Below are 26,679 nucleotides of genomic sequence, written 5' to 3'. Positions count from 1 at the left end.
CAGCACTGCACACTTACTCAACACTCCAACACTTGCCCTTTACAGGCACACCTGCCAGCCTTCCTAGGCATTCTGGTCTCTTGAACTAAGATACTTCCCGCTATTGTTTGCTCACCATTAACGTTAATGGTGGCTCTCACTTCGTTTTCACGCCAGAGAGAGATTTGATGTCATGCACTGGTGGGAATCCTCAGTATGCCAGAGTTCCCTGTGCTATGCACTCTTCCTCCCATGTGTACCACCTTACAACATGCCTCTGTCTGTACGTCTACTTGCTGTGATGGTCAGTGGTGGCCTGTAATTTTTATCTGGGAAGGAGGTGGGGGGCACACTTGCACACATACACACTCACTCTCACCCATGCATTCACACCCACACACACATCCATTCAGAACACTCACTCAAATACACATACATTCATACATACATACAGCAAACATAAAAAAACACACTTTACTTTCATTGAAGCCTCGGAGGCTTGAAACTGCTGACTTCCCTCATGAGCTGACGAGAGGCCGGAAGGCAACAATCCCTCACTCATCACAGAGAAGAGGGGGCTCAGTGAGACTGCTGACAGCACCGGGCCCACCCTAATCTGTGATGAGGTGTTACGGATTGACACTCGGCCATAGACACTTGAGGGCTTAAAACTAAAGCACCTGGGTACAAAGCAATCCGTGACGCTCCTCCTCGTCACCAGGGGGAGGGCTGCAAGGCACTTTTGCCTGGCTGAGGTCACGCCCACACGGCTGTGAAAGCCTCAGCCTAGCAAAGTTCAGCTGAAGCAGCCAGCAGCCTGAGCATTTAGCACATGTCTAGCTCTTGGCTGCCTGACATGAACAAGAAGAGTGTCTGTCAAGCTGACCTTTGTCCAGCTTGACAGACACTCTTCTTGTTGGTAAAAAGGTTGGGACATGGGCCCACTGGCCGTACGCATGGGCCATGGCTGGCGGCGAGCTAACCTAAGCCTGGCACGCTGACTGCCAGAGAAAGTGAAGCATGTGATGCTGCCTGATCATAAACCATACTTGAGCCGGCTGTGCCTGAACTAAATATAAAATCACATGCAGGCTCAAAATAAAGCTCAGCATGTGGAATACCATTTTGAGTCCAACACAATAAACACTCATTTACACAATAGTTGCACCACACCTAAGTGGAACACCAAATCTCCACACTGACGCAATGAAAACGTGTGTTGCGAATCATCTCCTCTACACTTCCTAGACCCTGAGTATGCACTATTGTACTGACCAGCAACAGCAGCCCATTGAAGCTTTTTTTCTTTGTCCTGGTACTGTTATTTGCAGCCTCCAATGATTTCTGTGTAATTCCATTCCATTCCTATGGGAGTCCTGGTGCGGTGTGTTGAGTAGGATTGCATTTAAACCCGTTTGGCCTTTAGTACTATCTGAGTAGTTTTGGGTGTAACTTTAGTAATTTGGGCCTGACCTAGTCTTTTATTGGTGTGTCACATGGCGTGAATAGCCCTCCCTAGAGTATTCCAGTTCCCTTCCGATTTAATAGTATATATTTTCCCTTTTTAGACCCTCCTCCATGTCCACACTCACTACATCATTTGCGTAGTACTTATTTACATGCAGAGGGGTTTCTGCTGTAGTGGCACTGGTTGGCCTTTTGTTGCTTGCGCGCACATTTAGAATGGGCCTGTGGGTTTTGCAGTCTCATGCACGTTTAGGTCGTACACTTATAAAATTACACATACTCATAAATGGCTTGTTGAATGGGGCCCCATATTTTGGACAAGCCTGGTGTAAACATTGTATGGCTCATTCTTGTTTCATGATATAACCTTTTTCAACTAGCTCATGTAAGCAATTCTGTAATACATTCTTTAATTATCAGTTTACCCCATTCTAGGAAGGACCACTTAGCTTTTCTGCTAATAACAAGACATCGTTTAACCACTTTAAATCTGTTTCGGAAAGCAATTCAGAATAATATATAAAATAGGTGGAATTCTGGATTTATTAATGGAATTCAAGTATTGCCAAACTCCCAGGTGTCAGTTGACTTTTTACAAAGCATACCCTCTTTTCGCTTCATCCAGTTCCACTTCACATCTTTAGCATTTTGTGGTCAGCCATCTTGTGTTCAAGAACCTACATGGATACAGCTGGAGCAATACTTGGAATAATAACCCCAACCCTCAGCTGCAAACAAGAAGCATGCCAAATAATGAGTGCAGTTTAAAGGTGTTCTTCCGACTTGAGGTAGCATTCAGGTCAATAGTTTCCACGTTAACATGTTCCCAAAGTGACCACCTCCCTTCACGTCAGTATGGACAATTTTTCCAGTTCCTGAAGTTTATGCGTTATCATGATGCATTTTGGTTGTTGTAGTCTTACTTTGCCTTCCACTTAACTCCTGAAATCAATGATTGGTAGTTGAAAATTTCAGGACTGGAGAGAGTGTACGTAGTAACCTGGAGTGAGGGGGTCACCCTACACGTTCCTTCATTTCAGGAGAGCATTTTAAATGTAGAGAAGTTAAAGTAAAGGTGGGAACATTACCGGCTTTTTACACAGGGCCCTTACTTAAGCAGGGAAAAGAATGCAATGCAAAAATAGCTGTTTTGAGGCACCAGGCCTAGCTAGATGTGTTATAAATGACAATATATTTGAAGAGTGGGTTTTTCGAACCTTAAAAGAAGCATCGTTTGGGTGATAATAAAAGTGCATATGCAAAAACTGCGAGCTGAACATCCGGGGATGAGCGGGTGTAAGGGCACGTCGAGGGGCAAGAGTCGCAGGGGTGTGTGAATCTATACCCATGTGTAATTCCGAACTCGAAGAAGTTCAAAAGGTTGTTTTTCGAACAGACCATAGGGGATCTGCCTGTATCATTTTTTTGTAAACAAATTATATTGTTTTTGTAAACAGGTTCAACAGCCTCAGATTACATTTCGGAGAAGTGTATGGGTACAGTGGTTAACAGGGTATGCTTTGAAGTCCAGCATCCAACGCGAGAGGGTATCAAAGTCTCAGAAGTGGACAGTCAAGGAGGACTCCATAGTACCCTGTCAGCTGCCAGGTCAGAATTCAACCCGCTTGAGGGCATCCAGGAACGAGCCGAGGGATTGGCTCAGGAAAGGGGAAAGATTATGCAGATGTAGATGGGTCCTACTCAATACATGTCCTGTGGCGAAGAGCGGGGTTGACATAGGGGTGTTGATTTCCTGATCAACATTAAGCAGGGATGATGCCCGATTGCAGACTATTATGACAGGAACTCCCTGGAGTGAGTAATGGAGGGAATTCCATTAGGAGGGAGAAGTGTGCGGCTCCTGGTCAGAATCTAGGAATCATGAGAGTAGGTGGCCCCAGAGGGGTGCTGTAGGACAGAGCCATCGGCCCCTAGCACATTTTTTCTCTGTAGTGTTGTCACTTTTACAGTGCATGGTCATGGCATGTTTCACCAGGGCCAGATCAGTGAAACAAGCTGCTGTCTCATACCTGTTTTGGTGCTTGTAGATGAATAATGCGCTTGCTTTCCAACTGTTCACTAGAGGGCGGCCCATGGTCGAGGATATAGCCAATAGGACGCCTCGCCAAAACTGAGCCAGGGTCGGCCAGTCCCATAAGACACGCTGGAGATCTGCCTCTGGAGTTTGCACCGGGCACATGTGTCACGGACAGTCAGGAAGATACGGTGCAATCGCTGTGGTGAAAGGTACGCCCTAAGTCATATGTAGAATTGAGTCAGTTGTAATCTGGCATCATGGGCGATCCTGTGCGGGCGTATCAATGCCCTCTGCCATTCCCTGTCATGGAGGGCTGAGCCAAACTCAGTCTCCAAGGTGTCACAGAGAGATTGTAAAGAGTGCTGTGTATGCATGATCATGGCTCTCATATGTCACGTTACCACTCTACCCCCGCTCCCTATAGGGTGTAGGATATTTACCAGGGTATTCGTGGATGGTTCAGAGGTATCGAACTGCCAGCGGTCTCTTAGGACATTGTGAAGGAGACTATAGGCTAGGAACTGCCCTTCATGAAGTCGATATTGATCTACCAATTTTTTGAACGAGAGCAGTTAACCATTGGCAAACAGATAGCCAAGAGTAGAATGATTAGCTTGGTCCTAAGCTTGATGAGCTCGCTTAGAAAGGGGACCTGTTCTGCCAGCGAGTACCGTTAGGGGAGTAGAGGGAGCATAGAAAGGATAGCTGCGAGTGAGCCAATAACTTCTCCAAAGACAGTAGAGCGCCAATCGCACCAGGCACGGGAGCATCCGGGGAAGCCGAGCTCCAGAGGGCCAAAAGTGTCACCTTGGACAAAGCGGAAAGGGCTGCACTGGTGTCTGCCAAATCATAGCCTGCCAGCCAGCGGGCCAGCCAATGCAGCTGTGCCACTAGGAAATAATGTTCAAAGTTCGGGGCACCAAGGCCACCTGAATCCTGTGGTAGCTTCAGTTTGGTTTGAGCCACTCTGCAACTGCCACAGTGCCAGATATGATCCCTAAGTAGGAGGTGCCGAGCTCGAAAAAGCGACTAACGGGGAATTACTGGGAGAGTGTTGAAGCAGAGGCTGAAGCAGAAGCATTACCATTTTTGCAATGGCTAAACAACCTTTTCCAGATAAAGGGGGGGTTCTTCAAATGGCGATCTGGGCTAACCAGGGGATCCAATGTTTTGTGATAAATATTATCCCCCAGGTATCGAAATGAGCGATCTACCCACTGCGAGTGTGACTTGCCCAAGACCAACCTGTGAGGGGGCGCCAAAAAACACATGATTTTGACCAGCTCACCCGAGGGCCCAACAGATCTTCAAAAGTGGTCAGACGTTCTGGCAGACTGGAAAGATGAAGATCTCCTTATTTCATAAACAGCAGGTGGGTCATAGCAAAGCATACCCAGCCACTTCCGCATTGGCGCATGAAACACTGTCATGCTCATGTTCCTACTACATTGTATATAAAGACTTTTAGCAATGAACTTCTGGTGACTGGACATTCTCTTTGTCATTGCATTTATGTAGTACTCTGTTGTGTTAGCAACAAAGCACTGCTACCTTGCCCTTAGGGAGGCCTGGAGTGGCATGTGTGTGTCACTGAGAAGGATGTTGCTTGGTAACTTTGTTTGCAGGGACGCGTTGCTCAGAGGTTCTGTAGATGTGATCTTGTTGTAACCTTGAAGTATGTAGAAGCGTAATGGGGTGGTCATGTCTGGAGATGGAAGTGCGATGTACTGCACGTTAATAGAATAGTCACAGTGCAGAGGTGAAGAGCCTATTGATGGGTATGTATAGTGATGATAAGTGAGCTATGTGTCAGTGGTTGACGTGCATGAGGATCAAGGATGTGCTCCAATCAAAGGACAGAGATCAGCAGGCAAAGCAAAGTCAATGAAGCTTTATGAAGCAATCCTGTGTGTTCAGCAGTCCAGTTTTTTCCTATGAGTGTTCTTACTATGTTATTGCGTGAAAAGAGAGGCCTATCTTCTGTTTTCACTAGTGTGAATAGTTCATATATCCACGCTAACCAAGATGGTCTCACCATGTGGAACAGGTGAATCAAAACAGCAATGTTTACAGGGCTTTGGAAAAGGCGAGGTTGTCGCAAAGACTTATTACCGGAGCTGGAAATGCATAGCAAAACTTTGCAGTTTTGACTGAAAAGATTGATCACTCTTTTTTGGGATGTGTTGCAGCTTGTGATTTTTATTCTGAGGGGTATCTTTGAGCAGAGAATTTATGTGTGGCACTATCTGCAAATTTTCCTCAGAAGAAAGGAGGAATTAGCTCCATGCAATTCACAACGCTATGTCATAACGGCAAAGAAGAAGATTCTTGCTGCAATTGGGAGCCAGTGAAAGACACTTAGGTCTGGGTTACGGTGATCATCTAGAGATGCAGGAAGAGCCTTCATACAGTGAATTCATCATAGCTTGTGAAGCAGACATTTAGATGCACCAAGGGTAAGTGCATTCTTGCAGTTAAACAGGAAAGCACCACAGTGTTGGCTGCCAGTATGTGTGTGACTGTACTCTGCTTTGAAGATATAAAGGCAGAACCTTGACAGTTCCATTGGGTTCGGTTCATGTCATCAACACATGTAACATAATATGATGTTCACTTTCATGAGGATCATTCTGTTGTATAGGAGTTTGCCATCTTGTTCTGTCATGGACTTTAATTTACCCTCCAGAATGCAAGTCTTTGATTTGAGTGCAGAAAGCTATTCTGTACTCAATTTCAGAGCTTGGAGATAGAGACACTTCTGTCAAGTTGTGAACCGTATTAAGTGGTGCAGTGTTTCTGATGTCCAGTGATTGAAGAGTAAGTCTGGGAGACGTGTGAAGAATGATTTGTAACTGTTGTTTTGAGACCATATGGAGATCTTGTGTAGTTCTGCGTACTGCAACAGTGAGTCAGGCATCTTGTGGTGATGTTGACAATAGAACCTTTCTGAAAAAATGCCTTTATAGAGAAAGGCATGGCAGAGTGATTGTTGCGCACAAGTTATTTATACTGGAAAAAGGAATCTAGTGAAAAACAATCTACTGATGTAAAAAAATTGTGCAAGTGTTGTCTCTTCTACAGTGCTGCTATTGCTGTTCACCGTCCAAGATCTTAATGATCAGTTACTGGTTTAGTTCTTCCTGTCTCTAGTGCTGACATTCTACAGTAACACTCCTGACTTTTTGCCTTTGTGAGTAATTGGGGTTATTGATCGAGGCAGGTGAAACACTACTCAAGCAGCTCAAGCAGCAACCACAGGGTAAGGCACAAGCAAACCTCAAATTAACCTGTGCTCAACTCTCTGGTAGGTTGGCACAGAACAGTCAGGCTTAACTCAGAGGCAATGTGCAAAGTATTTATGCAGCACTTCAAACAGTAATATTGTGACAACACAATACAAGGAAAATACCACACCAAATCAGAAGAATATAGTACAGCTTAATTAATACATCAAGACCAAAAAGACAAAAATCCAATTAGTTGAGCCAGAGATATGCAAGTTTAAAGATTCAGTAAATATAGTGTCAGAAAGCACAAAGCACTAATTGTGGATATCTGGTCACGCCAGACCAGGACAAAGTCACAAGTTCAGGTCAACCACGATAGAGTCTGGGCCAGCTACAGGGACTCAGGTAGGCCCATTGAATAAGAGTACCTTAAACCCTGGTTGCAGAGGGTTGCGAGGTCCCGCTTCAAGGATGTGCGTGCAATGCAAGAACCTGTTTTGACATCAAGGTTGCCATTGATGAGAGAGTTGCAATGCAAGGGCCCGTGTCGGTAAAGCTGTGCACATCGGCGGTTGGATGCAGGCTGCTAGGTCGATGCGGAGTCCTTGCACTGAAAAAACCCTTGTAGCAGACGTGATGCATTGATTCTGCTTGGGATTATACTGCGCAGCAGAGAAGATGCGTTGGTTGCGCTGGATCCACAGATGGGCAGGCAGAGCACCTTCAGGCCCACTTTCAAGGGTCCAGGACTGAGGTAGCACCACTTGGAGGACTCACTGATGGCAGAGTCTAGGTGCTGGGTTCAAGGTTGTTGGAGTCTTCTGTCCCTGAGGCTCCTGTCAGGATGCCAGCCAACTAGCCCTTGGAGTCACTTTGGCTCCTGGGATGCAGGTTCTGTTTGTCTCACCCAGGCAAGAGGGCAGCAGGAAACCATTCAGCACAGTAGGCCAGGAGTCCTTCAAAGAAGCAGTCCTTCAGAGCAGCATTCCAGCAGAGTGGCAGTCCTTTCAGCAGCACAGCAGTCCCTCTTTCTGACAGAATATCCACAGCTCCAGAAGTGTTCTGAGGAGTTGGTGTCTGGGCTCTAATATATGTAACAGACTTTTCCTTGGCTCCAGACTAATTACAGGGGGTATGCAGCCTTTGTGTGAAGGCAGGACAAAGCCTGTTCAAGTGTAAGTTAGGCTGTGCCTAGCTCCACCCTCCAATCTCTCCAGTGATGGCCCATCCAGGCACACCTACGCTCTCTATAGTGTGTGGCTGTCTAGGAGGAATACTGAAATCTCAACTGTCATCTACAACTAGTTGAGCAACCCAGCGATAGGCTGCAGGCACTAAATGGCTAAGGCAGGAAAATGCCAACTTTCTAAAAGTCAAAAGACACACAATTGATGGACGGAATGCAGAACAAATCAAAACATTCACCCCCAGTCAAGAGATCTAGGTTAAATCCATCATTCTTTTGCTCACCATGCCACCCAAGTTTAGACCTGGCCATATGCAAATCAGTTTTGACCCTGTGCCTCATGGGAACAGTCCTGCCGGAACTGCCAAGCCAGGTCCTCCCTGGACCGTAAACAAGCATCCTAGGAGCAGTTTCGGGGTTTCACCCCTCATCAGCCAGGATAGCTTGAATCCAGTGGCACATTGAGCCTGGGACACACGTCTGGGCTTACCCGGCGCACTTAAGGCGAGAAATGAAAAGACACACAATTGATGTACCGAATGCAGAACAAATCAAAACATTCAACCTCAGTCAAGAGATCTGGGTTAAATCCATCCTTCTTTTGCTCACCATGCCACCCCAGTTTAGACCTGGCCATATGCAAATCAGTCTTGACCCTGTGACTCATGTAAACAGTCCAGCCCGAACTGCCAAGCCAGAACCTCCCTGGACCGAAAAACAAGCATCCTAGGACCGGTTTCGGGATTTCACCCCTCATCAGCCAGGATAGCTTGAATCCAATGGCACAGTGAGCCCAGGACTTACGTCTGGGAAAACCCGGCGCACTTAGGGAGAGAAACCAAACGACACACAATTGATGTACAGAATGCAGAACAAATCAAAACATTTCACCCCCACTAAGAGATCTGGGTTAAATCCATCATTCTTTTGCTCACCTCACCATGCCACCTCAGTTTAGACCTGGCCATATGCAAATCAGTCTTGACCGACCCTGTGCCTCATGCGAACAGTCCAGCCCAAACTGCCAAGCCAGGTCTTCCCTGCACTAGAAACAAGCATCCTGGGACCGGTTTCGGGAATTCACCCCTCATCAGCCAGGACAGCTTGAACACAGTGGCACAGTGAGCCTGAGACACACGTCTGGGCATACCCGGCACACTTACGGCGAGAAATCAAAAGACAAATGGGGAATGGCAAGGGGAACAAAAAATTATGGGTTTGGGCCCAGAACTCTGTACTGGGGTGAATGTATGACATTGTTCTGCATTCTGTCAATCAATTGTTCTTTTTGCATTTGTCACCCCGAGTGGGACGTGCCCGTGCTCTCCATGCCACTGGAAGTCAAGCTATCCTGGCTGATGAGGGGTGAAACCCCAAAACCAGTACTAGGATGCTTGTTTCCAGTTCAGGGTGATTAGAAGATCGGGTATTTATATAATGCTTAAAATGGTAGCCCCACATCACTTGCTTAGTTAAGGTTGTTGAAGTTGTACCTCATAGCCAATAGAACAGGCTAATTTTAAATTCCTCCAGAAGGATGGAAGCTCACCATTTAGGCACAGGTGGCTTGGTACTTCGTTCCACAGCTTGCGCATTTCAGATGGATAGTCCAACTACCTACCATATTTTGGTTACATTTAGGATGCACTGGCATTTCTTTTCCTCTTGATTGGAGGGATGACAAGAATGACAGAGGGTAATGCTGGTTTTTAAGGAACTGAAGAGAATGTCCATATATTGTCTTTTGTGTCAGGCTAGGGTTTGAATTGCAGCTATTTTTTTCACTGGCAACTGCTTTAAAGGCTGTCTTACTGTATGTTCCCATCTAGCTGCATTGACAACTTCCCATACTGGTGCATTCATAAGTACTTGGAGGTAGACAATGTTTTGTATTGTAACACAAATAGTACATTACAAAACATTCACTTTAGCCCAAAGTACATTTTGCCCTACTTTGGCTTTTTTTCAAAAACTGCGAATTCTGCTGAGATGCAAATGGGAGGCTAGTACAACAGTTGCAGTTTTTTGACAATCAATAGTCACACTTGCATCAAAGAACACCCCAATGGTTTTAACTTTTTTTACTGGGATTTCCATACTACATATAGCGATTTTCATTAAGGTGAGACAGTAATCAAAAGCTCAGTTTTCTCCTCATAAGTCTTAGCCAGTTATTTGACAATTACAAGACAACACCTCATAATTATAGTACTTCTGTTTAATCTCCCTGGCTAACGGCATAATTCCTACCACATCCTGCAAATGTAGTACTAATACACTGTGGTTGAGTGTGTGGAAGGCAATCAGAAAGTCTAAGAGAATTAACAGCAGGTTACCCGATGTCTATGATATTGAAAAAAGGGTTCTCTGCATAAAGCAACAACATCTAAGTAAAGTCCTAAGTCATCATGTCTACCTTTACTCTGTCTTCTAAATCCTAAATCAGGCCCTCCGTCTAGAGTGGCATATTAGGTGAAAAACAGTGGGTTGGAATGCTACTCCAAGGGATTGCCAGTGGTTATACTATTTGTAAGCATTCGTCCTATCACCTTTTGGGTATTTGGATGCCAGCAGTATGCTTGGAACCCTGAGAGTGGTGTAGCTTTCCAAGCCAACTAATGCCAATGATTCTGAATTAAAAAAAAATAGTAAATCTGCATCCATTTCATGAGTAATTCTATGAGAGCACATTAGCTACTTCTTTGGTAAACTGGTCACTAAGGGATATTTTTTATAAAAAAGTGGCACAACACCGTACAACATGCAAAGTTGTTGTGATACATCATGCCACCTGAAGAGAACATAACTGTGCCATCTCTTCAAGGAAATCACACAGTTCTGCTCTTGCCATACGCTGGCACACTTTGGGCTGCCTAGTGCCAATGCAGGCACTCTTTAGAAATGATGGTCAGGATAGTTTATGTACAGGAAGGTGTTCCTTTCTGCACCAAATTATCCTTGGAGGGTTTTTCCTCTTTGCATACAAAGAGGAAATCATAAGGAGAAATACAAATATTTCTCCTCATTGCCCAAGTCTCAGACAGGTGCACCATTTTGGCACAAACTCATGTCTACAACTCTTTGTGAATATGGGTTTGCAGTAAAACGCATGGATGGATACACAGGAACTTCCATGCGCTACCCATGAAACTCCTACCTGGCGCAGAGTAACATAGGCCAGTGTTATGCACTGTGTTGTGTTACTTTTCATTACAAAGCCACACAAATCAGCATTTGGGTGGCATTGTAAATACACAAATGATTTTGAGCCGGGCTAGATCTAAAAAGTGATGCAAATCAGTCACAAAAATCTTTGGAAAATTAGAACTAGGCCTATGTAAATTTGGGTTTGTGCCTTAATCCATGGGTGGATGCACGGGAACACCAATGCATCACCTATCGAATGCGTACCAGAGGCAAAGTAACTTGCACTACCTTGCATTACTCTATTGTTTTTACATAGCCACCCAAATTTACTTTTTTATGGCTTTACAAATACCAAAAAAGGATTTTAGATCTGGGCTGTGACAAAAAACTGATGCAAACCCAAACAAAACTCTTTGTAAATCTGGACCTATAGATATTTAAGTTCCTGGCCCTAACAATTGGCAAGTTAACTTTTTTAGTGAAATCAGGATGACAAAACTAACACAGACTAAGCAGAGCCGACTGAGGGCTCCTAGACACAAATATCAAGCCAAGAGTAAATTTATTTGGGGGGCGTCACACCCCAAACACCCCAAGATGCCCCCGTCCTCACCACTTAGTGATGGTATTTGTTTTGTTGTGTGAGGATGAAAGCACGTGGGACATAGCGATAAATGAATGCATTGGGCTTGTGCGCTGTGTAGAGTCATGTGAGGTGCATTCAGGCCATCTCCCACGCGATCCACGGCTGCCTGTTGGCCCAGACTAGGGATATTACATTGGAGGGTAGTGGCTGCAAAAAGTGTGTAGTAAGTAGGAGTGGAAGGTTGATAAAGAGATAAAGAAATGTGGGTAAAAAGACAGTTTTTGCAATAGCAATCCTCCCCGTCATGGAGAGAGACAACCCCGTCCTCTCACCACGTTATGGCCCTGCCATAGTTGGCCCTCCAGAGTTCGTCCGTGTTTACGCTGAGCTTTATACCCAGTTAGCGCACCTGGTCAGTAGCACACTGTATGGGATATTCAGATTCGAACAGTTATGTTACGAAGGTAAGGGGGAATAGAGTAGATTTAGTCTAATTGATGTGAATGCCTGAATAGCTACCAAATCTGATTACATCATGGATGATGGAAGCCAAGTTTGTTTGGGGTTCTCATATGTATAATGTGACATCATCGGCATACAAGGACACTAAAAATACTCCGGGCCATGATGTTGAGTTTGGACTAGAGTTAGGCGGCACCTCTACCTAGTTTGTGCATGCCAGGGAATGGATCAGAGATCAACCTGTTGAGAAGAAGCCATGTTATCTGAGAAGCATATAAAAAAATCAATCAGATGCATGAACCGGGGGCTAAAACCAAGTCGCTGGAGCAAGCAGAATAAATATGGCCACTCTAATGAGTCGAATGTCTTTGCAGCATCCAATTGAGCAGCAACTGCAGTGAGCTGGGGGTCTATACCATGAATTAGGGTGGACAGTGTGTGAAGGTTGAGAATTGTGGAGTGGCCCAGCATAAATCCTGACTGGTCTGTGAGAACGATATCTGGCAGCAGAGGAAGTAAGCAATTTGCGAGGAGTTTGGCAAAGATTGCTCACTTTGCCACTGGATTCAAGCTAGCCAGGCTGATGAGGGGTGATGAGGGGTGTTACTCCGAAACCTGTATCAGGATACTTATTTCCTGTCCAGGGAAGACCTGGCTTGGCAGTTCAGGCTGGACTGTTCCCATGAGGAACTGGGTCAAGACTAATGTGCATATGGGTGGGTTTGGACTTGAGTGGCGAAGTGATCTAAGGAATGAGGATGGATTCAACCCAGATCTGTGACTGGGAGTGAGTGTCTGAAAAGTTTCAGCTTTCCGTCCATCATCTCCTTGTGTTTTCTTCATGTTTGTCTAGTTGTCTTTTATTCAATCAATTTGGCTTGCTAGGAGGTCAATCTTGGCTTCAATGGTATGTAGACTATTCTTTACTTCCACTGGTATCTCCTTGAGATATGTATCCTGCATGGAGGCACTTTGGGGTTGCTCTGGGGGATCTTATGTTCATATATCTTGATACACATTAATCGTCTAGTGCTTTCCTTCATATGCCAGTTTTGACTGGCACACTTCCATCTTCCCCATATTGCACAGGCCAGTGGGGGAGGCGTATGCAGGGTCCTGCCACTTCTCAGCCTCACATCGGCATGGGACAGGGGGCATGAGCAAACCCAACCGCTGGAAGCCCCATAAGAGACCACACAGTGCTGGTTTGTAATGCACTTGTTTGGTCAAGGGCAGCACTCCCAGGCTACTGCTGTACCGCAGTCTAGGATGGTGTGAGGGGCTCTGCAATTAACCAGTAAATCCTTCAGGGCCCTACCTTAACGCAATGCCAGCAGAGTCACAATTGGGGGGCAGGAGCAGGCCAAATGTCCTGATGTGGGGGCTAGTGAGGGGAGAGCTCTATATGTACAGTTATTTCGAGGCCAGATGGGTCCGACTAGGCCCAAGGACTGAGGAGAGGTCCCACCGCCTCTCAGGCAACCAGCGCGAAGAGCAGCCCCAGTCCAAAAGGGTAGGCCCGGCCCAGTCTTATCACAGTTCAAGGAACCATCCAAGGTGAGTAAGTTTGGACCCCACGGAGGACGGGTGCAGTTTGGGAACACAACAGCATGCGCCGTAAAATTCTATGGGAGAGTCATGGCAGAAGTTTTAAAGTTTGAGGACCTTTCCCATTGGAATTCGAAGAAACCCTGTGGAACTTAGGAGGTTGGAGAGCCACCCCACCCGTGGATACCGTAGTAGCAGAGTTACCTAAACCAGGGAAGCCGGGTGCATAGGTCTGAAGTGGCGTCAGAAACAGCAGTCAAACCCAATGGAGGACTTTGAAGAAGAGCCGCTGAAGGCAGAAAAGTGTCCATTGGAATACAAAGGTGGATTCTAGTTGAAGAGTACCTGAAAGCATTGAAGGGGTTCTTGACTCTGCAGTCACCGGGACCAGGAGATATCAAGGACAACCAGGAGCTGGATATGAGCTGTCCCACAAAGGATGTCGAGTACGGAGGGGTCGGTGTCTGGCTGGACCACCAACAAGCCTTGGCACCGGCAACCCATGCAGAAGGTCAAAGAAGGTTACTGTTCGGACCAGCAAGGTCCAGGAGACTCACCAAACACAGCGGACTCAGGGCAGATCTGGAACAACCCGAGGAGCCTAAAGAAAGCAAAGTTGACCCTCAAAGGGATCCACAGGCCAGAGGCACAGGAGTCGCGAGGGGTGCTCAGGCAGTTTCACAAAGCAACAGCCCACGGAGCACCCAGTGCAAGGAAGCCAGAGTTCTTTGGAAGAAATAGTGTCAGAGGTCGGGGTTACTCGTAGCCCAATGCACTTGCTCGGGAATCGCCAACAAGCAAATGCACTCGCAAATGGACGCAGTGCACAGAGATATGGGTATTGCAGCCCCCACGAGGGATTCTGACCTCAAACTTGGTGAGAGGACAGCTTGGACCTCAAGGGACTTGGAAACCCAGCTTCTGTGTTGCTGGAGCCTTCAGAGTCCGTAGGAGCTCAGGGGCAGCGACCCGTTGGTTGTGGTGTGGTGCTTGCGGTTACAGTGGAGTGACTCCTTCACTCCAAGGGAGATATCTTCGGTTGTCCTTCAGTTGTCCTTGATGCTCCACAGGTCTTACATGGAGCCTGTATGGTGCATGGGCACAGACGATGCTTCAAACTGAGAGGGAGATGAAGTCGGGCCCAAAAGAAGACCAGCGAAGTACAGAGTGTCCAGACGGTCGAAGTTCAGTAGTTTCTGGTTCAGAATCTTGTCCACATCGAATCTAGGGTTCTACAGCCAGGTAAGTCCTTTTGTACCCATAGGAGAGGGTTGGACAGATTCAGGGGACCCTCCAAAGGGAGGGTAAGGACAGTGGGGAGGTTACTCCCATGTCCTTTGTCCAGTTTCACACCAGAGCAGGAGCCAAAGGCTCCCAGGACTGGTTTGAACTGGACTATGCACAGGGACACCAAATGTGCCCCTCATGCAGACTTTCAGTTGCTGGCAAGAGCACCCACCCAGGCCTAATACACAAAATCCTGTCTGGGAGGTGGTCACACCTCCCTGTGACAGGATGCCTATTGTTCTGTCTTCCCCTGATCGAGCTTGGCTCAGCAACAGGAGGGCAGAAATATATCTCTGGTCTGCAGCAACCATTTTATGTTGTCCGGGACTAGAAGGCTGCAACTGGGAACAACAGGGACCTCACAAAGCTCGTTTCTGAGGGGTAGAATCATACTGGGGTATGATTCCGCAATGTTTGACACCAAACACGATAGGGTTACTTTCAGCCGTTTTTTAAAGTTGGTCATCACGCGGTCGCATAATGCCACTCTATATGTTGTAAACGGCTGATGAACTGACAACCCAGGAGAATGGACTCCGTGGGCTACAGGGGTGTCCTGCTCATGCAGTGGCACCCTCTCACTTAGAACCAAGCACCATGCCTTCGGGATTGTTAAGGCCTATTATAGTGGTGACTTATAGGTTTTAAGTACAGTGACCCATAGATATAGTAAAACTATATCTAAAGTAAGTGCTACATGCACCATCTTACACAGACTGCAATGGCAGGCCTGTTGTTCCATTTTGCATGACCTCTCATAGGTGGCATAATACATGCTTCAACCCATGGGAGGCCTCTAGGGTACCTATGCCCTGGGTACATGGGTACCATATACCTGGGACTGACAAGGGTACCCCAGTAGCCAATCTGGAGGGTACCTATGTACATAACATAACAATTTAGGGAGAAAGCAGATAGACTGGGGTCCTGATTAGCAGGATGCCAGTCAGACTAGTCAAAAGCCAGCACAGCACCAAGCAAACAGTGGTGGTAACTATGCAGAAAAATCCTACTTTCCTAAAGAGCCAAATGACAGATTGCTTCACTGGTGGTTAAAGCCCCAACAGCAGGATATCGACCCGCAATCTCACCACCCTGGGTGCACTTGTGGCCAAATAGCTAGAGTCACCTCAGTATTGAGCATATTGCCAGGGCTCTACATGCATATATAACGCAGAAACACCAAAAGGTAAATAACGGATTAAAAAAGTCTTGCTGTGCAGTGTATAATAAGCAGACAATATTTCAACAAGTATCAATACATGGACAATTAGACATGTATGCCAAAGGCATTACTTCGAAAGAAAAAGGAGACTCAATTGGTTTTGGAACGTGCTCATCGCATCGTATATTTAAGCATAGATCATGAATACATTTATAGCAGCACTGTATTAAAGTGAATTAATAAACAACCCGAATTGCACTTGGTGCTCGGTATGTGCATGTGACAAAGGTGGCGACGCAAGTGACAATTGTGGACAGCGTGGACAGCGCAAGGTGTGCAAGTGGAGCAATATATACAGTGTGGATGGTGAAAACAGAGGCTCAAAAATATATTGCAATCCAATTAAGTACAGTTTTACAGGTAGTAATTCAGGTGAGCCACTGAGGGAGTTGCACCATTTAATGCGCTGTGTTGTCGATGACATTTCGATCCGCGTGTCTCAGGATCGTCTTCAGGACCGGGTAGTGGTGAATTAATAATGTGGTGGCCAAGCAGGAGAGGAGTGGAACTGGCCTTGTTGCGGTTCCAAACGGAAAGCAGCGTACGATTCTGAGCTGTCAGAGTGGTCACGGGCGCCTCATTGGGGTTGCGATAGCCCTGAGATCACGAGGGTAGTGAGGGTAAGAACTGGGTCATGCGTTATGTATCGGTTATCAGATCTAGGCGGGGACTTCAATTGCTGCACATCCGATATGTCCGGAGTACGGGGGAGTAAATCAAGGGGTTCCGCTCTGATTGAATCAGCGGGGGTTCATCCAGGCGTGGGTCCGATGGCCGTGTGTGCTGTGCAGTGGACATCTTGCTGCTGAGCTCTCTAGCACCTTCTCAATGGTGGTATTTACCTATGGAGATTGAGAACCTGCTACTAGGTCCTATAACTATATTACTAGTTAAATGCTAATTCCTTTTAGTACGCAAATCAGTTGTTGTAGCCCATGGATAATCATGCCCCATTTGTCTCTATGATTGGCTCGTGGCCATGAACTCATTGCTACAAAACAAATGAATGACCATGTACAACTCAAGTAAAGACTCAATGTAAGAGCTGAGAACTTTGTACCAAGGAACAGAATGCAACCAACATCAGGGTCCGTATTACATATAGGCCGCACAGTCCTTGTTTGCACCACAGCACACCTATAAGCAGGTGCGCCAGACACAAACTGGGACAGTACACCTAATTACAATGAATGCACTGCCCCCAGGGCGGCTATAAACATATGTGGTCCTGGGGGCAGCCCATTAATGAAATAAGGAGTGGCAGCTTCAAAGCTGCTCCATGTTTCTCTGTGCAGGCAGCAACCCTCCTTATTTTCAAGAGCGGTTAGAGATCCCCCTGCAGGCAGGTGCAGTGAGTGACTGCAGGGTAAGTCTGAGGGTCAATGGGACCCCCTTTCGTCCTCTTGGGCAGGCAAAGAAAGGACAGTATTTTTGGAGGAAATGAAGTATGTGAAAACTAACGAAAGCACAGTCAATAACCTACATCTCTGGTGATTCCCCACACAGCTTAGTGGATGCACCAGGATAATTTTAGAATCGCTCAAAGCAACCGCAAAGACTAACAGTGAATTGTAAAAACAAGTGATTGGTCCCAAGCAGGAACTGAACCCCCCTGAAGGTGTCAGCTAAAGCGGCAACATTTAAATTACGATTGTATAATGGGCTCTCCTACAAAACAAGAAATTATAAGGTCAAATAAAAAGTAGAAATCCTCGGGCCAAAAACAAACCTAAATCCACACTAAACTGATCAAAATACACGTTGTCACGCCTAAAAACGAATTTGAGGTCATAGTATTTAGGTATGATCGGAACCAAGTACTATCATGAAACAAAAACCGCATTGTTGTGGTAACGGAAACCTGTAAAAAGCCCTGGCAGAACAGAGAACTGAAACCCAAAACACAGGATCTGAAAATCACAGGTTTGGCCTCGTAAAATGAACATCCTGGTTTCAGCCCAACAATATGAACAACCTGGAGATTTGTAAACATGTTCATAACAGCTGTCCCCTATATCATCAATTTTCCATGCTTCAAATCATCATAGTGTGTTACTACTCTGCCTTGTTTTATTGTTCCTCATTGTATGGGTATCAATTCTTTATTTACAACCTCATTTAGAAACTTTTGTTGTATGTAATTATAAAAAACAGGTTATGTTAAATACGATTGAATTACTTAAGCATCAGAGATCCTTCTCTTTTCTCGGACCACCTCTCTGGAATTAGCTTCCTTTGCCTCTGAGGCGAGTTTACAATTATCGTCATTTCAGCCACAGTAGAAGACATGGGTTTTCTCACAGGAACGACCTTATCTAACAGTTCCATTTCCTAGTTACTATCTGGGCTCAAAGCTGGGATACTCATGGCTAGCTGTATACTTCAGAAATGCTTCAGAAATGTTGTGTCCATTTAAATAGATTTACATGTTTAGTTAGACTATTACCACAGTCTGAGATTCGCAAGGCAGCCTCTATCTACTCATTAATATGTGTTTGGCATGACTGAAGAGGTGAGTACTAGTTTTATCTGGGGAAAGTACAATGGCAGGTCCAATGTCCACTGGCTTGGAAGTGAAGGGATGATCCACTCTGTGAATAAGCTTTTAATGAATAAACGTATCCCAAATGTTTCTCAATAGACCCAACCCATAGAACTTAAGGATGGGAGTAGGTACTCTTTTTAACCGCAAGGAAGAGTCAACTTCCCATTAGAACATCTCAAAACCAGGAAACATATTTGAATGCATGAATTTTTCTGTATTTTGAAAAACACCAAAAATGGGTATATTATATACATATATGGCTGCTCCTAAAGAGATATGTGAAAGGGTGCTCAGGAAAGAAGTGCTATGTTATAATTGGAAGCTAACTGTCCCTTGCGGTTAAAAAGAGTGCCTACTCCCATCCTTAAGTTATATGAGTTGGGTCTCTTGAGAAACATTTGGGATAAGTTTATTCATTACAACCTTATCCACAGAGGGGATCTTTCCGATTGGATCACTGTTATGTATCATTAACTACCCAGGTCCTTCTGGTTATTTTTTGGAGAATCCATTGTTATGTAATGAAAGTGAAGGGAGGCAACAATCAGCCGCGGTCCGTGCAGGTAAGAACGGTGGGTGGTGGGTTGGGGGGGGGAGGGATTTGACTAATTTTCCCTCATAGTCATCTGTTGGAATCTCCCCCCACCCACACCTCTCTTACCTGCACAATCCGCGACTGGCAACAATATAGTTTGGTTAGTGCATGACAAGAAGTTACCGAGTCAAGCAGGACTAATCAAAAGCAACAACAGGTGAGAAAGTGCTCTAAAAAACTGAAATGATCCTTCCCAATTATAGGGAAGCGTTTGAATGTCATTGCTGATGGGTCACTATGGATAACTAAAGAGTGTGCATGTGTCAAATGTTTATGGCAATATTCTGAATCAGGAATATGACTCTTTACTACGCGAGTCATTACATCGCGTGCCTTTACAATGCGGTAGTTACAACGACGGCGTTGTTACCACGCAATGCGATTATGATGCAAGTCATTACATCGACTTGCAGTAGATGGCGCCGTAACATTAGGAATATATAATTTACTATTCCAACTCCAGCCTACGCAACAGTAGGGAAGGTGTTGGAATAGTAAACTATACTATTCCTTATGTTATAGTGCCATCTACTAAAGATGAAGTTAAAGTGGCATCAGGTTTTAGGAGGGATCTATAAACCTTCATGAAAGAAATTTTGACTTTTCTGAATAACATTTTGGTAACTTCGAAAGCTTCAAATGATAAAAGAAACTGTGCCCACGATTCTGGGCACCTGATAGGGGTATTTAAAAACAATGGCCATCCCATTCCCCATCTACCACCTGGGAACAGGACTGTTTCAGGAAGAAAATAACAGCCCAGAGGATGACCTTGAAGTGAAATGGCCACTGCCTCCTTGCTGGAATTCAAGGCACTGACTCAAATGAATTAAATATATCAAGAGCTCATTTGGGGTCAGCTTTACAATTGACTAATATGCACTCACTAACATTAAGATGCACAAGCCTAGAGGTGGACATGGGTCAGTACCCACATTCATGAAAACTTCGTGACCCAGATATGCAGCATACATTTTTACACTTGGACTCAAAAGATCAAGGGTCCTGACCCTGCAGTGATCCGAATTGAACATGGATACAATCTGTGTTACACGGTCAGAAACTTCAGGCATCTTTTAACATATCGGTGAGGGTGACAGCTAATTGAAATGGCATGGCCAGGGACTTATGGTGAGCCTAGAGGAGCCCAAAACACTAACAGAGTCTGGCTTCCTGTTGGGGCACAGACATGCGACCCAGGAGAGAGCCAGTCATTGTTTGGATTATTTCTTAGCCACATACAAAAATTAATAAGCATCTGGCTCCTTTTTGAGGCCCAGACGCAGCAGCCTGAGCCCCAGCAAGGGATTTTTTCTGAGCCGAAGAAAAATTCAAACAGCAAAATGTCAAAACACAGAAACGCAGTGCCTTGCTGCTTTTATATTCTCCCCACTCCATTGCCAAATATGTTCTATTTCCCGGCAATGTTTTGCATATTCAACGCCTCTCTCTTTTAGTCTCTTTCTATGCATTCCCTCCCCACATCCATTTGATCTTTTCCTTTCTTTTCCCCTATTTCTGTTTCTTTTCATCACACCTTCCTTCTTGTGCATCTGTCCATCTCACACTTACGCTACAATCAAAGGAGAGAGTAAGGGAGTTTGTTCACTCAGAAGTGAACTAGAGATCACTCCTATTCCCCTAGGAGGAATTATGTCAAAACAGAGAGAGGAGTATCCCCTATGAAGTTAAAGGACAGACGTATCTGGAGGGCAGGTTTTTTTGGCAAGAAGGAGACTATTCATCCTTTTGTTTAAAACCCCTCACTCACCAACCTAGTGGTGACATGCTTCATCATCGGGGTCCACCCTGGCGTCCTAGCGACACCAGGGTGTGCTGCGACACCTGTACTACAGTGGAGCGGGTTGTGACTGTGGGTGTGAAAAAATTAAATGTTAAAAATTGTCCTGGTTGTACTCAAAAATAAAATTTTAATTATAGAGCAACTGAACAATGTTAAAAAATAAGAGGGCGAGATCCTGGTAGGGAAGTTACGACCAGGGGATCTCTATATGTGTTGAGTGGTCAACATGTTTCTACCATAAGGGCGATTGCCCGGTATTCATCAGGACCAGAAAAACAGGTGGACAGGGGGTGTGTGCTCCCTAAAAAGCTCACCCGTACCTTGATCCCCTGTGTACCTACTGGCAAAACGGCCAGTGGTATAGACTGCTCAGTAAAATAAGTGAGCAGATGAAAGAGTGAAAAAGAGACTCGATTATGAGCTCTCAGGGCTTCATCGGGCAGGGCGTAGGTTCAATGCCATAGGAGTAACATATTAGTTACTGGCGGGAAGAATCAGCTCAGACCTACTCCTAACGTCCTCTGCTCTGAGTACAACCAGGACAATTTTTAACATTTAATTTTTTCACACCCACAGTCACAACCCGCTCCACTGTAGTACAGGTGTCGCAGCACACCCTGGTGTCGCTAGGACGCCAGGGTGGACCCCGATGATGAAGCATGTCACCACTAGGTTGGTGAGTGAGGGGTTTTAAACAAAAGGATGAATAGTCTCCTTCTTGCCAAAAAAACCTGCCCTCCAGATACGTCTGTCCTTTAACTTCATAGGGGATACTCCTCTCTCTGTTTTGACATCTCACACTTACCTCTTTTCTCAATCTCTTCTCGTTTTCGTCTTCTTTTACCTTGATATATATTTCGACCCAGTTTCCATTTCCGCACTTCTCTCATACTCTTCTCCTGCATCTCTCGTGCCGTCTTCTCTCCCAACCTACTCTCTTCAACACACTTTCCCACACCTTTCTGTTTCCCACTCTATCACCCGCTGTATCACTTACCTACCTCCTCCATTACTTTCTCCTATCTCTTACTTCAATGTTCTCTCTACCACCTAGAGCCAGAGCAAAGGTTTTTACCACGTGATAAGGCAGTCTTTCTGCACCACCTACTCCAAAATGGTGCCACTTTTGCTGCTTGTACTGTTAGCAAATGCCATCCTACTGCTGGTGACACGTTTTCTCTTGCTTGCTTACAGTGATGCACACTCTTCTGGATGGCTGTGATGTTTACACTCTCTAGCACCAGTACAAATGCTTTATTCAACAATTTTGCAACATTGGCCTAAGGCTCTGTAGGTGAGCTCTGAAGAGAAAATCATTTGAAGGATTATGGACCTCAAGCCAATGCAGTTGAGTTTTTTGTGATGAAACATGGGTACTAATTTGCGAGGAAAAAAATCTTATTTTGGTATGAAGAAGCAGCTGCCCCGATTGAGGGCATTATTATTTGGAGTAACTCAGTCACCGCATAAGGGTCTGAATGCGACTTTGGCGATGCGGCGCCGGTCCGCCCTGCTGCTGCACTGCCTAAGCCGTGGTCGGGCCACCTGCCAGATTGGGAGTTTCCTCTCTTCTGTCTGGCATTATTTTGGCTTTCCCACGGTGGTGCCTCCAAAAATGGGCACTGCAATGGGACGGCCAAAAACAGTCCTGCATGGCATGGACTGAAATGTCCATGCTGTGCAGGTACTGGGATGCATGCACATCGGGGGGCACATGTTGTGCCCCCTGCTGGCACCCCAGGGTGCAGGGGCACAAGTGGGCCAATGAGGGCAAGATACAGTCTTTGCAACGTGATTTTTACATCGCAGTGCCTTTACCACACATTTGTTCCCTGCATTTGTTTAGCACGTCTAGGTCTTTACCACGTATTTAAGGCAAATATGGGGGGTCGCCCCCCAAAAAGATAAAAAATAAATATATATATTTATACTTACCTCAGTAATGCATGGTAATGGCATGTGAAAAAGGTAAAGCATATATATGAGTGTTAAACAAATGTGGGGTAACAAATGTGTTTTAAAGGCAGGCAATGTTTTTACTAATGTTGTACCATCATACAACCATGTAGGACCCCCTTTGTTTCCTCTCCGCAAGGGGTTTCATAGGGCGGAACTGCCCTGAAAACCATGGCAGAGAGGAAACTCCTAATATGTTTGGTGGGACTGCGGTGAGCCAAGCATATTGATGCCTCCTGACAGCCGCAACACCGCAGGGAACAGCGGATCCCTGGAGGCTGTGCAGGGCAATGACGGTCCAACTGCCCTAATCGTAATAGGGGGGTCAGGAGCCTTCACGAGTCCTGCGGTCTGTAGACTGCCAGACTCGCATTCGGTCCCTAAGTGACTACGCTAAAGTCAGGTACACGGGCCAATCTCTTTTAAAATGTTTTGAATGTATGTGCAATGAATGGTGTGTGAGCCCACAGACAGGCAGACTAGATTGTTTGTCTATACTTCCCAGTTTGATGATCTGAATAGATGTAGCAGAGCTTCTGGGTCTCACTCGAACACCTTCCAGCTAAGACCTTCACAACTGCAGCAGTCAGTCATAACTGCAGATTCCTAATGGACTATATAAAAATGTCAGGATCGGACTGGCATAGCAAATAGAACTGGACACCAAAATAAAAATGGCTCCATTAGCGAATCAGATAGCTAAACAAATGTACACATTTGTAAAAGGGGAAAGATTGGAACTTTTATAGACACTGTATATGAGCTTTGCAAGGTTTTGGAGACTTCATGCATTTGTGCTTGATGCAGGCAACGTTTGTGGTACTATGAAGGAACTCATTATGAACAACTGGCCCACCAAACAATAAAATAGGCACACAAATAGCCAAAGAACCACCCCACACATTGATCTGTCACAACAGCCCTTCCGGCACTGTCATATTGCCTTTGGCAGATTGGACAGAATTGCCAAACTTCTGCCTAGTTTACGATTCCTACTCTCCAACACTACTGGAGCAGACTACATCAGGTCAATGACACCCTTTATCATATGCAAAGGCATCTTGCATAAAATGAAGACAGGTTTAAGACTTGTGCATCGTAGTGAGATGGTAATAACATCCATTCTAGATGATCTAAGAATGCAACTGGATGAAGACATTGTCGAATATTATTAGATCCACAATACACTTTTGACTAAAGGTGTGCAAAGGCGCAAATCTATTTTGCTGTAATTCCATAAAAACAATGTGAAATTTATCAAAAGTCATTTCTCTGTATTTTTCTTGAAAATTGAAAGTGTGGTCACACCCTACATTTAAAAGTCACAGAAAAAACGTCATTAGACTGTTTCAAGTGGAAAATGTCGCCCGTGAAACATTTTCACCTGCAAGGAAAAATAATCCAACATTTTGCTCTCAAATGGTTTTGGAATTTTGCTAAATTTCAGTAACGTGAAGATAGCACATTTCTCTGGGTTAAAAAAATTTTTTTAACACCATTATCCACTAATATTGTTCACTACACTATGAGAATGTGAAATTGGTGGAATACTCCATACTGGCTGGTGTAATATTGTTTTTTGACTTTTAATTAAAACGGTAATTTAGAGACTAATTCAGGTGCTTTCTTCTTGATCGATTATTTGAGGTAATAGTACCCCGATTCTGTCAAGTAAGGATCTCAAGATAGGTCAGTGTTGCAAGTATGTGCCCGCTGACCTTGTGTGCCTTAGTGCGTCCCTTGGCCAACAAATGTTGGGTCGCTGCTACAGTAGGAAGAATGTGGCAGAATCCCACAAATAGGTAGAAACAATTGCCCCTAGTTTGGATGGGGCCAGTCATCTCAGAATCCTAGACAAAGAGATACTGCTGGGGCGAGTAAGTCCCACTGAAATCACACCTGGGAACGTAGATATCAGATAGTCCCTATAAGTTGTGCTCAATAATTACTGCAACCCCTGAAATACCGGTAACACACATATTTAAAGAAGGGTCAGGCGCACATGTCCTTATGCACAAAAGGGAACAGGTTTGCTACCAGGACTCTATACAAGCAAGTGATGGCAGCACAATGTTAGAGCAGTAACACAGGCATGTGAATGTGACAACTCTTGAGCACCCGCCAAATGGCTAATAACGGAGGAAAGGGGAGCGCCTACAGTTGTTTGGATCCAGTGTGTTTTAAGAATTGGCTTAACGTGTACATTTCTAAGAAGTGAGGTACTGTTTTATGCTTATGAGAGGCATATATGCTACTAAGAAACTTTGGGCCTGATTTAGATTTTGGCAGACGGGTTACTCCATCACAACAGTGATTTTCAACAGTGATGTTTATCCTCTCCGTCGACAAATATCCCATCCACCAAATTATAAATACCATAGGATATAATGGGATTTATATATCGGCGAACGGGATATACGTCACCACTGTGACAGAGTAACCCATACTCCAAAATCTAAATCAAGCCCTATCCTGGACTTATTTTTATTTTGTATTTTTGCTAAAGAAGTGGAGATTGAGACATCAGTGTTAGGAGGTTTGTTGTGAGTGACCTCCCTGGAAAGAGACATACTGGTGATTGGTTTAAAAGTTGACCTCCTTGCTTTGGACATGTGCTTGATTTCGGTAGTTGACATTTGTCACTTTTGGGCACAGACAGCTTGTTCAATTTTGAAGATTTTTTGTGAAGATAATGTTGTCATCTTAGAGCTGTTGCCATGTTGTCATCTTAGAGCTGTTGCCTTTGGTTATATCAAATATATTCTGAACAGATCATGAATGTTTGGAACGATTTGTAGAGTAGTCATGGCCAGTGAGTTAGCAAGAATTACTTCAATAACAGGTGCATCACACCGCTTGCCTATAGATGGTTCTAAATGAAGACACTGATTCCTTTCCCACTGGTCAGCTCAGATTATAAAACTTCCCAAGATCAAAATGACATGAAAGTGGCCCATGATATAATTCATAATATCTGGGAACGAGGCTGACACAGGAAGACAACTGGCCAAGAAACATCAGTTGATACAGCATACCAAAGAATACAAATAATATGCATAAAAAGAGTACCAAAAAGTGATCAGTGGAATGCTTGAATTAATCTCAGCCACTGGTAATTACCTGCACCGCATCCCGGTCCTTAATTATTTTGCAAACCATGCCACTTCAGTTTGGACCCCACCATAGTCAAATCAGTCTGGACCCTGCTCCAATGGAACAGTTCAGACTGAACCACCAGGCCAGGTCCTCCCGAAACTGCAACACAAGGAACCCAGGACCCTTAACACCATAGTCAGGGCTGATCAGTTAGGTATAGCTTGGCTTCAATAACACAGTGAGCACAGGACCCACGCTTGGGCATACCCATCCCGCTTAGGACTACACACTAAAGAGTACAAGAGGGTGATAGATGGAAGGCTTGAATCAATCACAGCCCCAAGTAATTGCTCAGGCTGCATCCCAGTCCATTATTATTTTTTTATACTTTAGGTTGGCAAGCTATACCAGCATGCCACGAGTATCAGCTCAGGAAAAGTAACACTGGTTTGCACTGGGATCATATTTTCCCCACTAAAATTATGATTAAGGACACAGTAAAATGTACATACGTGTGACACATTGCTTCTC

The 26,679-nt window shown here is 45.0% G+C and overlaps 1 protein-coding gene across 1 annotated transcript in view; it reads right to left on the bottom strand.

Moving 5' to 3' along the window:
* Positions 1-26,679, bottom strand: part of LOC144763261 (interleukin-20 receptor subunit alpha-like) — a 133,908-nt gene that overhangs the window by 54,889 nt on the left and 52,340 nt on the right. The gene's annotated exons all lie outside the window — the stretch shown is intronic.

The sequence above is a fragment of the Lissotriton helveticus genome, chromosome 6 (assembly GCF_964261635.1).
Source record: "Lissotriton helveticus chromosome 6, aLisHel1.1, whole genome shotgun sequence".
In the NCBI taxonomy this organism is placed as follows: Eukaryota; Metazoa; Chordata; class Amphibia; order Caudata; family Salamandridae; genus Lissotriton; species Lissotriton helveticus.
Note: the sequence above shows the minus strand (reverse complement) of the source record. Positions and strands in the feature narration are given on the sequence as shown.